Consider the following 13829-nt stretch of genomic DNA (forward strand, 5'->3'; position numbering starts at 1 on the left):
TCCATCAAGTTCTTCCATGGGGGTGGCTGGAACTCAAGTGCCTGAGACCACACATGCTGTGTTCCAGGGTACACTATAGCAGAGAGCTATAATCAGGAGTGCAGCTAGGACTCAAACTAAGGCACTCCAACATGAGACGCAGTAGATACTTAACCACTGAAGAGATGCCCACCCCCTAAGTTTTTTTGATAGTCGGAGTAGCAAGAGGTAAATGGATGGCCTACTGATGTGTGCTCAGATTGTTTCTACTTTTTCTACCACTATTTATAAAGTTGGAGAAAATGTTTTTGCAAGGAAAGCTAACTCTTTTATATTTTGTATTATTTTACTATGACATATTTTAGAAGTGTAATAGTTGAGGCAAAATATATAAACCTCATATCAGCCATAGAAGGTAGTTTCATTCTAACCTAAACAGCACTAACACACAGTATGCTTCCAAAATTCTGTTAATTCGTAGATAGAAACTCTCTCATTCCTTTAATTTACATGTCTTTCATTGTTTTTTTATAGTTTTCACATGCTGATTAATAATCTGTGTCTTCTTACCTGAACAGTTTATTTATGTTTTCCCCCTCCATCTTTAAGAAAAAAATTGGATGGTTCTTAGTTTTAATTTAGAATATTTACCTCATTTAAATATTGCTAATTCTCCAAAATTATATTTTGAAGTAGGGAAATACAGATAAATATCAGCAAGTATATATTTTTTAAATTGTCAAACTAGGCTGGCGCTGCGGCTGACTAGGCTAATCCTCCACCTGCGGCACTGGTACCCTGGGTTCTAGTCCCAGCTGGGGCGCCGGTTCTGTCGCGGTTGCTCCTCTTCCAGTCCAGCTCTCTGCTGTGGCCCAGGAATGCAGTGGAGGATGGCCCAAGTCCTTGGGACCTACACCCACATGGGAGACCAGGGGGAGGCACCTGGCTCCTGGCTTCGGATCGGCACAGCGCATTGGCCGTAGCAGCCATTAGCAGAGTGAACTAACGGAAGAAAGACCTTTCTCTCTGTCTCTGTCTCTCTCTCACTGTCTAACTCTGCCTGTCAAAAAAAAAATCATCAAACTAGTATTTATTTTCCAAACTTTCATGGCATACTTAATAATGTATTCATATTTAAATTTATATTTCATTAAGTATTTTTCCAATTACTAGAAGTGGATATTTGCTTCATTTTGTTAAACTGTGTCACAATTTCAAACTACATTTACTTAGTGAATACAGACTTTTAGTAAAAGCATTTCTAACTTCCAGAGTTTTATTTTTTCAGTATTTATTACATACACATTTTACTCTTGGCTCTCCTTAAAGGCAGAGCCTGAGACAAGGACCTGTATGCAGGTAGTATATGTGGGGAAATGATACCGGAGTGTAATACTCAGGGACCTAGAGGGTGAAATAGGGAAAGACAAAGAGCTAATAAAAGTTTGTTATCTAGTTGGTTAACTGATGCCAGCTTAAGAAAAGTCCGTTACCTATTTGGTTAACTGATGCCAACTTGGCACCCTTCTATGGAGCAAACAGATTGCACTGTAAATTTCTGTCCAAAGGAGGAAGAGTAGAAGCATTCTCTGCTGACTCATATCCTCCATTGTTGGATACGGCTTTCCGTGCCACACCCTTGCCCACACACAGACACAGAATTTAGATTGCATATCCCTGTGCTGAACCGGCTTCCACTGGCACACCATGGCACTTCATCATGGAAATGACAGACATGGCCAGTCATTGCTTTGGGGTGCTGTCAGGGAAAAGAGCATCACAGCTCTTGTGGAACCACTCTCCAGTCCCGGCTGAGACGGGAGGCAAACCAAGAGAATAGAAAGTAGTTCACAGAACATGAAGTAATGAGTGCACTGTTTTTAGCATGTTTACTCAGTACCTAGTCTCTGAATGTTACATGTGCAAGATTAAAGTTGGAAAATCCAAATATCATGCATCATATACTTTACATTGCATATCTATGTGAACATTCTTAGGAAATTACATTTTCCATCATAGAAGATAGTTTCCAGCAGACAGAATTCTGATACACAAGCTGAATTAACATTGGACATTTTTAAATCTTTTTCCTCTAAATAGAGGAGTGTAGACGAGACTACAGGTGATTCAAGTGCTCAGAAGCAGTTTTTTTTTTTTTTTTTTTTTTTTTTTTTTTTTTTTTGACAGGCAGAGTGGACAGTGAGAGAGAGAGACAGACAGAGAGAAAGGTCTTCCTTTGCCGTTGGTTCACCCTCCAATGGCCGCCGCGGCCGGCGTGCTGCAACCTGTGCACCGCGCTGATCCGATGGCAGGAGCCAGGAGCCAGGTGCTTTTCCTGGTCTCCCATGTGGTGCAGGTCCCAAGCACCTGGGCCATCCCCCATTGCATTCCCTGGCCACAGCAGAGAGCTGGCCTGGAAGAGGGGCAAATGGCACAGAATCCAGCGCCCCGACCGGGACCAGAACCCGGTGTGCCGGTGCCGCAAGGCAGAGGATTAGCCTAGTGAGCCCCAGCGCCAGCTCAGAAGCAGTTTCTTTCCATATTATACCCTAATGTCTGACATAAATTAGGAATTCCACTAGTGTTTTTGGAGGGAATGAATTTCACACAACCAGAGGCCATTAGAGCAATTAGTGGTCATTAAATGAAGTAAATAAAGGCTTTTGCTATATGACTATTTCCATAAATAATACCCGGGTGAGTCTCTTGGAACATTGCCTCCATTTTCCTTGCTATCACCATATAATGCATTTACTTTGGTAGTCAATCATAAAAAATGGTTTCCATCCTTGCTTGATAATGTAGCTTTTATTTTGCTTTTATAGCTTGGTTCTTTAACTGGAGTGCATGAAGACATAGAAGAGCTAGCTTCTAATCACAGATCTACCACCAACAGTGTGTGGCTATGTGAAGCCCATGTGAGTTGCATTGTTGTAGGTACTCTATGGGTGCTGCTTTCCACTCCAGGTGGTTCTCACAGACTTTCTAGAATGTCAGCACACACTCACCCCTGATCAGCAATGTGCCCATCCCCCATAGTCAATAAAGCACCTATCTTCTGGTCAGCAGTTCATCCATCCTTGATCAGCAAGTGTCCACGTCACTTGGTCAGCAGTGATTTTGTCCCTTTATCAGTAATGCTCTTGAGCTGGTGCCGTGGCTCACTTGGTTAATCCTCCACCCGTGGTGCCGGCATCCCATGTGGGCTCCAGGTTCTAGTTCCAGTTGCTCCTCTTCCAGGCCAGCTCTCTGCTGTGGAGGATGGCCCACGTGCACCTGCATGGGAGACCAGGAAGAAGAACCTGGCTCCTGGCTTCGGATTGGCGCAACGCCCACCGTAGTGGCCATTTGGGGGTTGAACCAACAGAAGGAAGACCTTTCTCTCTGTCTCTCTCTCTCACTATCTATAACTCTACCTGTCGAATAAATTTAAAAAAAAGTAATGCACTCATCCTTCGAGTGGATACTGTGCATCTGTCCTTGACAGCAGAGTATCTTCTGTGGTCCGCAAGGAATTCCCTGGACATAAAAGAAAGGGAAGTCATATCGTTCAGTTGGATCTACACTAAGAGACTGATGCTTACCTACTGCCAGTGCAGAACAGTACATGCAGATGGCTGTTGATATTATTAGTCTGAGGACTTAACCTATCTTAATATCATTTAGATTTTTGAGAGCAAATCAATTTTTTTAAAAATTACTATATAAACACTATCAATTTTATTTTTTAAAAGATTTATTTATTTTAAAGGGTTACGGAGGGGGAGAGGAGAGATTCTAAATCTGCTGGTTTACTCTCTAGATGGCTGTAACAAACAGAACAGGGCCAGGCTGAGAACAGGAGCCAGAAGCTTCATCTGGGTTATTGTTAATTCTGTTATTAGGCTAACATTTTACTTTATAGCAGCCAAAAATAATTCATAATAGAAAATTCCACAGAAAATTTCAAGAAATTTATCTTTTTTCACTATGCCTAATCTGTCTTTAATTTTTTTTAAACAGAAAGCACTAGATGTGATTCTACATTTAACAGCATTGCCTAGAAATACAGAATCCTGACATCCAAGATAAATGAACAACAAATGGAAAAGGCTACAGGACGGGTCAGATCCATTTGTTGTGTGGACAGTTGTAAAGAACGTTGAGCTTTCCTTTTTTTATTTCTTTAGAACAGTAGACTAAAAATCAGCTCTGGAAATATTTCTTAGTGTATTAATTAAGTAAAGGAACAAAGATCCTTTGTGACATATTATTTGGTAACTGTAAAATATTCCAACAAATGGTTTTGTTGTAGAAAATTAAAAAAAAACATTTTCAGTCATGTTTGCAGTTTCACTTACATAGAATCAAACAAAATGTGATATACAGCACTTAGAATACATGTAATGAAGTAAGTTGTCCAGTAGTCCAGTACACAAATGACAACATTGAAGACAATAGGAACATATTCTTCCCTAAAGAGTCCCAAAATATTCTTCCCCTAAACAGTCTCTTTCGCCATACACAATATCACCAAGAGGAAATCAAAATTAGTAGAATGATTTTTTTTACTTCATAGATTAAAAAATTCCTGTGGAGAAAGTTTAATGGTTTGTGGAGAGTATGTTAATGAAATGAATGCACAATCTCCAAATATCACTTCTTGGAGTTTACTGCTTTATGTCACCTGACCTTGACAGTGCAAAAAGAAAGGCATTGTTTTTCTGTTATTTAACTTAATATTTTATTATTATTTTTTAAATTTTAATTAAAGGTATTCAAATTTAATGCATTTCATATATACAGATTTAGGAGCATAGTGATTCTTCCCACTCTATCCTCCCTCCCACCCATGATCCTACCCTTCTTCCTCTTCTCTCTCCTATCCCCACTCTTAATTTCTATAAAGATTTATTTTCGGTTTACTTTCTACTCATAGGATTAACTCTATACTTCCTCAAAAGTCAAGACAAGGGATATAAACAACCATTGAATCTCAGAATGTCACTTTCACTCTTATACATTATCTATTAGGTACTCTATTAGTTACCACAGTTGGGGAAAAACATATGGTATTTGTCTTGTTGAGACTGGCTTACTTCACTAATTATAACGGTTTCCAGTTATATCCATTTTGTTGTAAAAGACAGGATTTCATTTTTTTAACCTCTGAGTAGTATTCCATAGTGTATATTTACCACAATTTCTTTATGCAGTAATCACTCAGTGGACGTTTGGGTTGATTCCATATCTCAGCTATTGTGAATTGAGGTGCAATGAACATGAGTGTACAGATAACTCTTTCTTCTGATTTCATTTTGTTTGGGTAATTTCCCCAGAGTGGGAATGCTGGGTCATATGGTAGGTATATTTTCAGCTTTCTGAAGTATCTCTTATCGCTTCTTGGCCTTCTGGCTAAGATCAAGTTTGTTATCTGTTCTTATCAGTTTAATATCTGAGGTATCTCTTAGTGTATTCTGCAATGGCTACACCAGTTTACATTACCACCAACAGTGGATTAGAGTACCTTTTCACCCACATCCTCAACAGCATTGCTGTTTGTTGGTTTCTGTGTGAAAGCCATTCTAACTGGAGTGAGATGAATATTCATTGTAGTTTTGATTTGCATTTCCCTGATGTCCAGTGACCCCGAGTACTTTTTCATGTCTGTAGGCCATTTGAATTCATCTTTTGAAAAATGCCTCTTCAAGTCTTTGGTCCGTTTCCTAACTGGGTTGTTTGTTTCATTATAGATGAGTTTCTTGAGCTCTTTATAGATTCTGGATTTTAATTCTTTATCAGTTGCCTAGTTTGTAAGTTTTTTCTGTTCTGTCAGTGCCTTTACACTTTGCTGAGTGTTTCTTTTGTAGTGCAGAAGCTTCTTAGCTTGATGTAATTCCATTTGAAAATTTTGGCTTTGATTTCCTGTGCTTCTGGAGTTTTTTCCAAGACATCTTTGCCTATGCCAATGTCTTGCAAATTTTCCACAATGTTCTGTATTAATTTGTTGGTATTGGGTCATAGATTTAGGTCCATAGTGAATTTTGAGTAGATTATTGTGTAAGGTGTATGGTAGGGGTCTTGTTTCATGTAGACAACCAATTTTCCCAGAACCATTCGTTGAAGATAATGTTCTTACTCCAGGGAATGGTTTTAGCTCCTTAGTCGAAGATAACTTGGTTTTAGTTGCCTGGATTGATTTCTGGGGTGTTTATTCTGTTCCATTGGTCTATACTTTTTTTGGCCAGTACTAGGCTGTTTTGATTATAACTGCCTTGTAGTATGTCTCAAAATCTGATATTGTGATGCCTCTGGCTTTGTTTTTCTTGTATAAGTTTGCTTTAGCAATTTGAGGTCTTTTGTGTTTCCATATAAATTTTAGCATCATTTTTTCTAGATCTTAGAAGAATGACATGGGTATTTTTATTGAAATTGCATTGAATCCATAAACTACTTTTGGTAGCATGGGCATTTTGATGATATCAATTCTTCCAATCCACAAACATGGAGCATTTTTTCACATCTTTGTGTCTTCTATTTCTTTCTTTAATGTTTTGTTATTTTCATTATAGAGATCTTTGACATCATTGATTAAATTTATTCCAAGGTCTTTAATTTTTTGTAGCTATTGTGAATGGGATTAAACTTAGAAATTATTCCTCATCCATGGAATTGTCTTTGCATACAAATGCTATTGATTTTTGTGTGTGAATTTTATATCCTGCCACTTTATCAAACTCTTTTGTGAGTTCCAATAATCTCATAGTGGAATCTTTTGTTTCCCCTATACATACACTCATGTCATCTGCAAATAAGGATAGTTTGAATTCCTCCTTTTTTATTTGTATCCATTTGATTTATTTTTCTCATCCAATGGCTCTAGCTAAAACTTCCAAGACTGTATTAAATAGCAGTGCTGCAAGTGGGCATCCTGTGTAGTTACAGATCTTGGTGGAAATGCTTCCAACTTTTCTCCATTCAATAAGATGCTGGTTGTAGGTTTCTCATACATTTCCTTGATTATGTTGAGGAATGTTTGGTCTGTACCCAGTTTGCTTAAGGTTTTCATCCTTAAGCATTTTATCAAATGCTGTCTCTGTATCTATTGAAACAATCATGTGGATTTTGTTCTTCAGTTTGTTAATCTGATGTATTTTATCTATTGATTTGTGAATGCTGAGACATCCCTACATACTAGGGAGAAATCCCATTTGGTCTGGGTGAATGATCTTTCTGATGTGTTGTTAGATTCAGCTAGCTAGTATTACGTTGGGTATTTTTGCATCTATGTTCATCTGTGTTCATTGGTCTGTATTTCTCCTTCTCTGTTGTATCTTTTTCTGGTTTAGGAATTAAAGTGATGCTGGCTTCTTAGATGGTGTTTGGGAGAATTCCCTCCCACGAATGGCATTTGTGATTGGGTGATTATTTCAGGTGCCTTCTCTGGAGGAGGGGTAGTACATAAAACTAACAGAAGAGAACTTCTGCCTAAATAAACTTACCAATTGGTCAAAGGAACAGAAACCTATAAAAATTACTCTAATTAAAAATAGAATTTGATTAATAATTTTCACAGAACTTGATTCTTTGGTGAGGTGTTTTCAAGCTCACTCACCTACTTGAGCATTAAAATTAAACATCAATAGTATCTTAACATCCTTATATTCCTAAAAGAAGGGATGAAGAGGTAAGACCAATGCAGAAAAAAATGTTCCCCTCTCTTCCTCCTCTGTTCTGTGTTGCTAATAATCTTGTCTTCTTCTGTTCTCCTGTGTCTCCTCTCCTTCTCTCTCTCCTTCCTGTTTATGGTCATAGGTACAGATATTTCAACTGAAGAGCTAACATCAGATGCCACCTAAGAAGTTACTATGATCCCAAGGTCAATTCAAAGGATTATTCATGGTGGGGAAAAAAAGCTGTTTAGATAAAGGGAATAAAGAAAGAATTTAAAAATGCTCCAATTCTAGTGCTGGGGATGTAAAATCATTGGCACCATTAACAAGAGTGAAGAATTGAGATTTCAGGAATGTTTGAGACAATGAAGTGTCAAGGAAAGGTTTGAGATAAGTGAGTGTAATCTTACCCTTCCCCCACCGCCCCTCACCCCCAACTAGCAACAGCAGGTCTTCAGTATCCCCCACAACCCCAGTCCCTCCCACTCCTGCATACATACTGTATAAAATGGGGACTCAATGTGCCAGGGCATCTGCAACACATAGCCCTGGACCCCTAGTCTGAACATTTGCTAATTCTAACCCTCATTCCCACCTATAAGTAAACTTTGGATGGAAAATACTAAGTTCATGATGTACTGATATTATTGTAAGAATCAGGGCCAGTAATATTCTCCTGATGGGGTTCCATTACTCTAGCAAGTAGATGTAATGTTAAAAATCAAAATTCAGTCCTAAATATAGACATGTTTAACAGTCCATGAGACAATGAAGTCCAATAACCCCCTTCCACATAGTCTTTTAGAAAAATGGAAGAATCACTTTAATATTTTTGGATTTATTCTGGCAGGGTTTTTGAAGCTAAAGATTTAAGTATCTGAATCCTTTGCCATCAGGACAAAATGGAAAGTGAAAAGTGCACATTTACTTCGATACTGCAGGAAAACCAAGTGCTGGGATGATACCAGGACGTGTGATACTTGGTGGCTGCCCCCTCTCTGGTGCTGAGCCTGCTGGTGACTCACCCTCTGCTGTCCTCTCAGAGCTGCTGCCAGGTGTGCATCTGCTTTCCTAGAACACTGAAAGTCACATGGCCCTCTGTCAGACTTCTAAGAAGTGCCATTCCTAGTGCAGTTCTTAGAGAATGCCAAACTTTTGACACTGAGCCCAGAAATTTCGTGCACTTGGGAAGGAAGCAAAAGACACCTACCTCTCACACAAAAGGCCAGAATGGAGTTTCCAGATCCCAACTTTAACCTGGCCCAGAGTGGCTGTTGTGGCCAATTTAGGAGTGGACCAGCCAATGGCAGGGCTCGTGTTCTCCCTCTCTCTCTCTCTTCCTCTGTCACCTGCTTTTCAAATAAATAAATAAATAAATAAATCTTTATTTTTAATTTATTTTTAAAATGTATTCGAAAGAGTTACAGAGAGAGGAGGAGAGACAGAAGGGGGAGGGGGAGGGGGAGGGAGAGGGAGAGTGAGAGAGAGAGAGAGAGAGAGAGAATCTTAGATCTGCTGATTCACCCCCCACAAATGGCTGCAACAGCCAAGGCTGGGCCAGATTGAAGCCTGAAACTTCCTCCAGGCCTCCCATGTGGATACAGGGACCCAAGCACTAGGGCCGTCCTCCATCACCCTCCCAGGTGCACCAGTGTAGAGCCTGGTCTGGAGCGGAGCAGCCAGATCTTGAACTAGAATCCTTATGGGATGCTTGCAACACAGGTGGAGGATTAACCTGCTATGCCCCAGTCCCTAAATCAATCTTTCAAAAACAGGAAATAGAACATTTTAAAGCAAATGATGCCTTTTTTTTTTTTTACAGGCAGAGTGGACAGTGAGAGAGAGAGACAGAGAGAAAGGTCTTCCTTTGCTGTTGGTTCACCCTCCAATGGCCACCGCGGCTAGTGCGCTGTGGCCGGCGCACCACACTGATCCGATGGCAGGAGCCAGGTACTTATCCTGGTCTCCCATGGGGTGCAGGGCCCAAGCATCTGGGCCATCCTCCACTGCACTCCCTGACCACAGCAGAGAGCTGGCCTGGAAGAGGGGCAACCGGGACAGAATCCGGTGACCCGACCGGGACTAGAACCTGGTGTGCCGGCGCCGCAAGGCGGAGGATTAGCCCAGTGAGCCGTGGTGCCGGTAGTCATGCTGGTTTTTAATCCTACTGCATTTTCCTCTTATTATTGTGGTTGAACAGCACACAATATTCCGTCTCTTTATTCTACATACGTTTTAAATCCTTAGCTCCAGTAATAAATAGTGAAATAACTTCAACAAACAGATGTGACTAAGAACTTGAAAAATCAATACAAAAAAAGTCATACATTAGCCAAAGGATGTTATAAAACTCATGTACTAAACTCCATGCATATAACTCAAAGAAAACATATTTTATTCTTTATTTAATCTTTTTTCTACATGATTATGCATGTCATAATAACTTCTGAATATTTATTATTCACTAAGTCAACCCCAAACCAATTAGATGGGATAAAAATAAAGTAATAGCGTATGTGTAAAAGTATAAAACTTTTATATATACTGCAAGGAAATACAGAGCTAATGTAGTTAAAACTTATCTGATGGCTCAGCTTATGTTACATTTGAGAAAGAACATGGTTTTAGGCAAGGACATTAGCAGCCAAAAGAACTGACATATGACAACTTGCTGGTGAGGGGGAAGATAGAAAACTATAAAACTGAAAATAGGAAAGTTTTAAAAGATTATAGAATTATTTAGCATTTTAAATAATGGCAAACATCTGAAATATAATTGCCTTTCAGTTTGGTCCTTCTGCTTGTTTATAGTATTAAGGCTAATTATGCATAGATTAAATTATATCAAATATTCATTATTTGAAGAAACAGCCGCACATGGATTCAAGAACCAATCCTTTCCAGTTTTACTTCATTTTCTCCCTACTATTGGCCCAGAATGCCCTGGGCCTCCTGGCTCTGGTTTTCTACGTCCTCAATCCACTTTTCTCATGGTGCTTCCTTTTTATTCTAATCTCAGTTGATAGAAGAGATATTTACTTGTCATTTCTTTGTACCTTTTAAAAGCCAAGTTCCAATGCCATTAGTTTTATGCAGTTTTTGTTTATACTATATCTGATTTACACAGGCAGTCTAATCTTGGTAAGTAAAAAACTCACTACATTCAAGCAAAATTAATGAATCCTCTCTTTAAAGGTATTTCAGGAGAAAATATAGTTATTCCAATGATCAGGCTAATTATCCCAGGAGTGACCCTTCTACATATATTTTGTTAGCAAAAAATTGTCCAGATATTTTAAAGAAAATAAAGCTTTAGTTTGTGAACCTTTTAGGAGGAGAATTTTTATCCATATTATCAGCATGGTTATCTCACTATTGACACTTTCCTTTGGTAGAAAGAAATAAAAATGAAATGGATTAGTTCACATTTCATTTTTATTCGAACTTCAGTAACAAAATGTCCTGTCCACTTTCATTTTTCTCAATGGCAGGTTTTTCCAGATAAAAAATTCTGTTTAATACCAGATATTAGGATAACAACTTGATTTCTTGAGAGTTCATCAAGATGCCTGGGAACACAGGATCAGCAATTACCATGAGAGCTGAGGGCCACATGGAGCCAACAAATCAAACTATGAGGAAGCATTTATTTCTGTTGGTATAGAAGGGATACCAAACAACCAAAATTTGAGTTGTTGAAAACTTAATATCCAGAGTGTCCAAATGGAAATTTACACTCAAACATTTGATCAAGAACATTTCTAGTCACCCAGCTTTTTTGTAATAGAAACAACATTTTAGGGGAAAATTATTTTTAAGCAATCTGCTTTCAACAAGAAGTATTTAACTCTATATAGAATTTTGGGGCTGGAATCAAGGAATTTCGCATTTAGTCTGGATTCCCACCCTGCCATCCTTGGGAATGTCGCAAGTTTTCTTTCTCTGGGCAAGATCCCAGAACGTTTATATCATTTCGTCTCTTACTATTTTCTATGCTATTATGTGTACTATTTTGCTGGAACAACCTGCCATCACCTGGATGAATGATAAGCAACAGACATTTATTTCCCACAGTTCTGGTGGTGGGAATTCTTTTTTTTTTTTTTTTTTTTTTTTTTTTTTTTTGACAGGCAGAGTGGACAGTGAGAGAGAGACAGAGAGAAAGGTCTTCCTTTGCCGTTGGTTCACCCTCCAATGGCCGCTGCGGACGGCGCGCTGTGGCCGGCACACCGCGCTGATCCAATGGCAGGAGCCAGGTACTTCTCCTGGTCTCCCATGGGGTGCAGGGCCCAAGGACTTGGGCCATCCTCCACTGCACTCCCTGGCCACAGCAGAGAGCTGGCCTGGAAGAGGGGCAACCGGGACTGAATCCGGCGCCCGACCAGGACTAGAACCTGGTGTGCCAGCGCCGCAAGGCGGAGGATTAGCCTAGTGAGCCACGGCACCGGCCGGGAATTCTAATATCACTTTCAGGACTCAGGATCACACAGTGCACCTGCTCATTGTGTCCTTAAATGGCAATGGAGGCAATGAAACTCTCTTGGGCCTCACATACAAGAGTAGCAGAACAATTAAGGTGACCCTTACCCTCTGGCCATCACTTTCCAATATCCTTATCTCCTAAAACTATCACCTTTATGGCTGAAATTTCACAGTGTGAATTTGGGCCAACACAAACTTAGACCATAGCTAACTGGTATCCTCAGTCAGTGCCTGCAATGTTCAAGGCCATCACTAGAGCTGCTGATGCTCTCTTGCCAGTCAAGCGGCTTCTTTTGATTTCTTTTCTTTTCCCTCAGACAAGATGTTATTTATGTGGGGTAAGAAGAAGACGGCTCCAAAGCCTATATAGTTAGGGTTATTTTCCCATTAGGGTGGCATGTAATCATTCCCTTTACTTAAGACCTTCTGTTTTATGTGAAAACAGTTTCATCATGGCTAAGTAACATATCACAAGGCAACATGCCACTTTGACAAAAATACTGTTACTGTGTTGACAAAAAAAGTTAAGGTCTCAGGACAGAACTCAGATAACTTTCACCAATAGAAAAACTTGTATGTAACATATTACATGTGCTCTGTTCAATCATCATAGAGTTTAGAAGGCTACTAGTCTTCTTAAAAAAAAAAAAAAAAAGGAAAGGAAATTTACTTGCTTTAAAATATAGCCCTATCAGAAAAAAGTCAACGAAAAGATTCACAATATTTCTGACTGTAGAGGTGTAACATTATGTAATTTAAACAAATACACATAAATAATGTTTTAAAGAAAGATTATTCTGGGGCTGATGCTATGGCGCAGCAGGTTAAAACCTTGGCCTGAAGTGCTGGTATCCCATATGGATGCCAGTTCGAGACCCAGCTGCTCTACTTCTGATTCAGCTCTCTGATGGCCTGGGAAAGCAGTACAGGATGGCCCAAGTCCTTGGGCTCCTGCACCCGCGCGGGAAACCTAGAAGAAGCACCTGGCTCCTGGCTTCAGATTGGCGCAGCTCTGGCCGTTGCGGCCAACTGAGGAGTGAATCATCAGATGGAAGACTTCTCTCTCTCTCTGTCTCTCTGTCTCTCTCTCTCTGCCTCTTTTCTCTCTGTGTAACTCTGACTTTCAAATAAATAAATATTTTAAAAAAAGATTATTCTGAGCAATCCAATAAATAAAATTTAATAGAAGCATATTTAAACTTTAAATTTGACTTTTTAAATACATTAGTGACAAAATAATTATGAAAGATAACATATCAATATAAACAGATTTATGAATTCTTATTACCAAAAACGATGATGGAAATGAAAATGCAGATGACAGGAGAAACAGAAGGCTGTCAATAAATGGTCATGGAACAATTGATTATATGGATCCAATAACCACATACATAAAATACATATACAGGCACCATAATTGTGGCACAGCAGGCTAAGCTACCACTTTCAATGCCAGTAGCCTATATTGTAATGCTGGTTCAAGTCCCAGCTAGTCCACTTCTTTTTTCTTTTTTCTCCCTAGAATTTTTTATTTAAGGTATACAAACTTCATACATTTTATATATACAACTTCAGGAACATAGTGATTATTCTCATAGTATCCACACTCCCTCCCTTCCTACTCCCTCTCCTATTCCCATTCTTATTTTTTTACTAAAATCTATTTTCAATTCATTTTATACACATAAAATTAACTCAGTAACTAAGTAAAGAGGT

The 13829-nt window shown here is 39.2% G+C and overlaps 2 pseudogenes; one reads left to right on the forward strand and one right to left on the reverse strand.

Annotated features, from left to right (window-relative positions):
• Positions 1-13829, reverse strand: part of LOC127492697 (ribonuclease MRP subunit p24 pseudogene) — an 82662-nt pseudogene that overhangs the window by 52359 nt on the left and 16474 nt on the right.
• LOC127492699 (U2 spliceosomal RNA) lies at positions 5354-5490 on the forward strand (annotated as a pseudogene).

Source organism: Oryctolagus cuniculus, chromosome 16, assembly GCF_051225735.1.
Source record: "Oryctolagus cuniculus isolate XC-2025 breed Fujian yellow rabbit chromosome 16, ASM5122573v1, whole genome shotgun sequence".
In the NCBI taxonomy this organism is placed as follows: Eukaryota; Metazoa; Chordata; class Mammalia; order Lagomorpha; family Leporidae; genus Oryctolagus; species Oryctolagus cuniculus.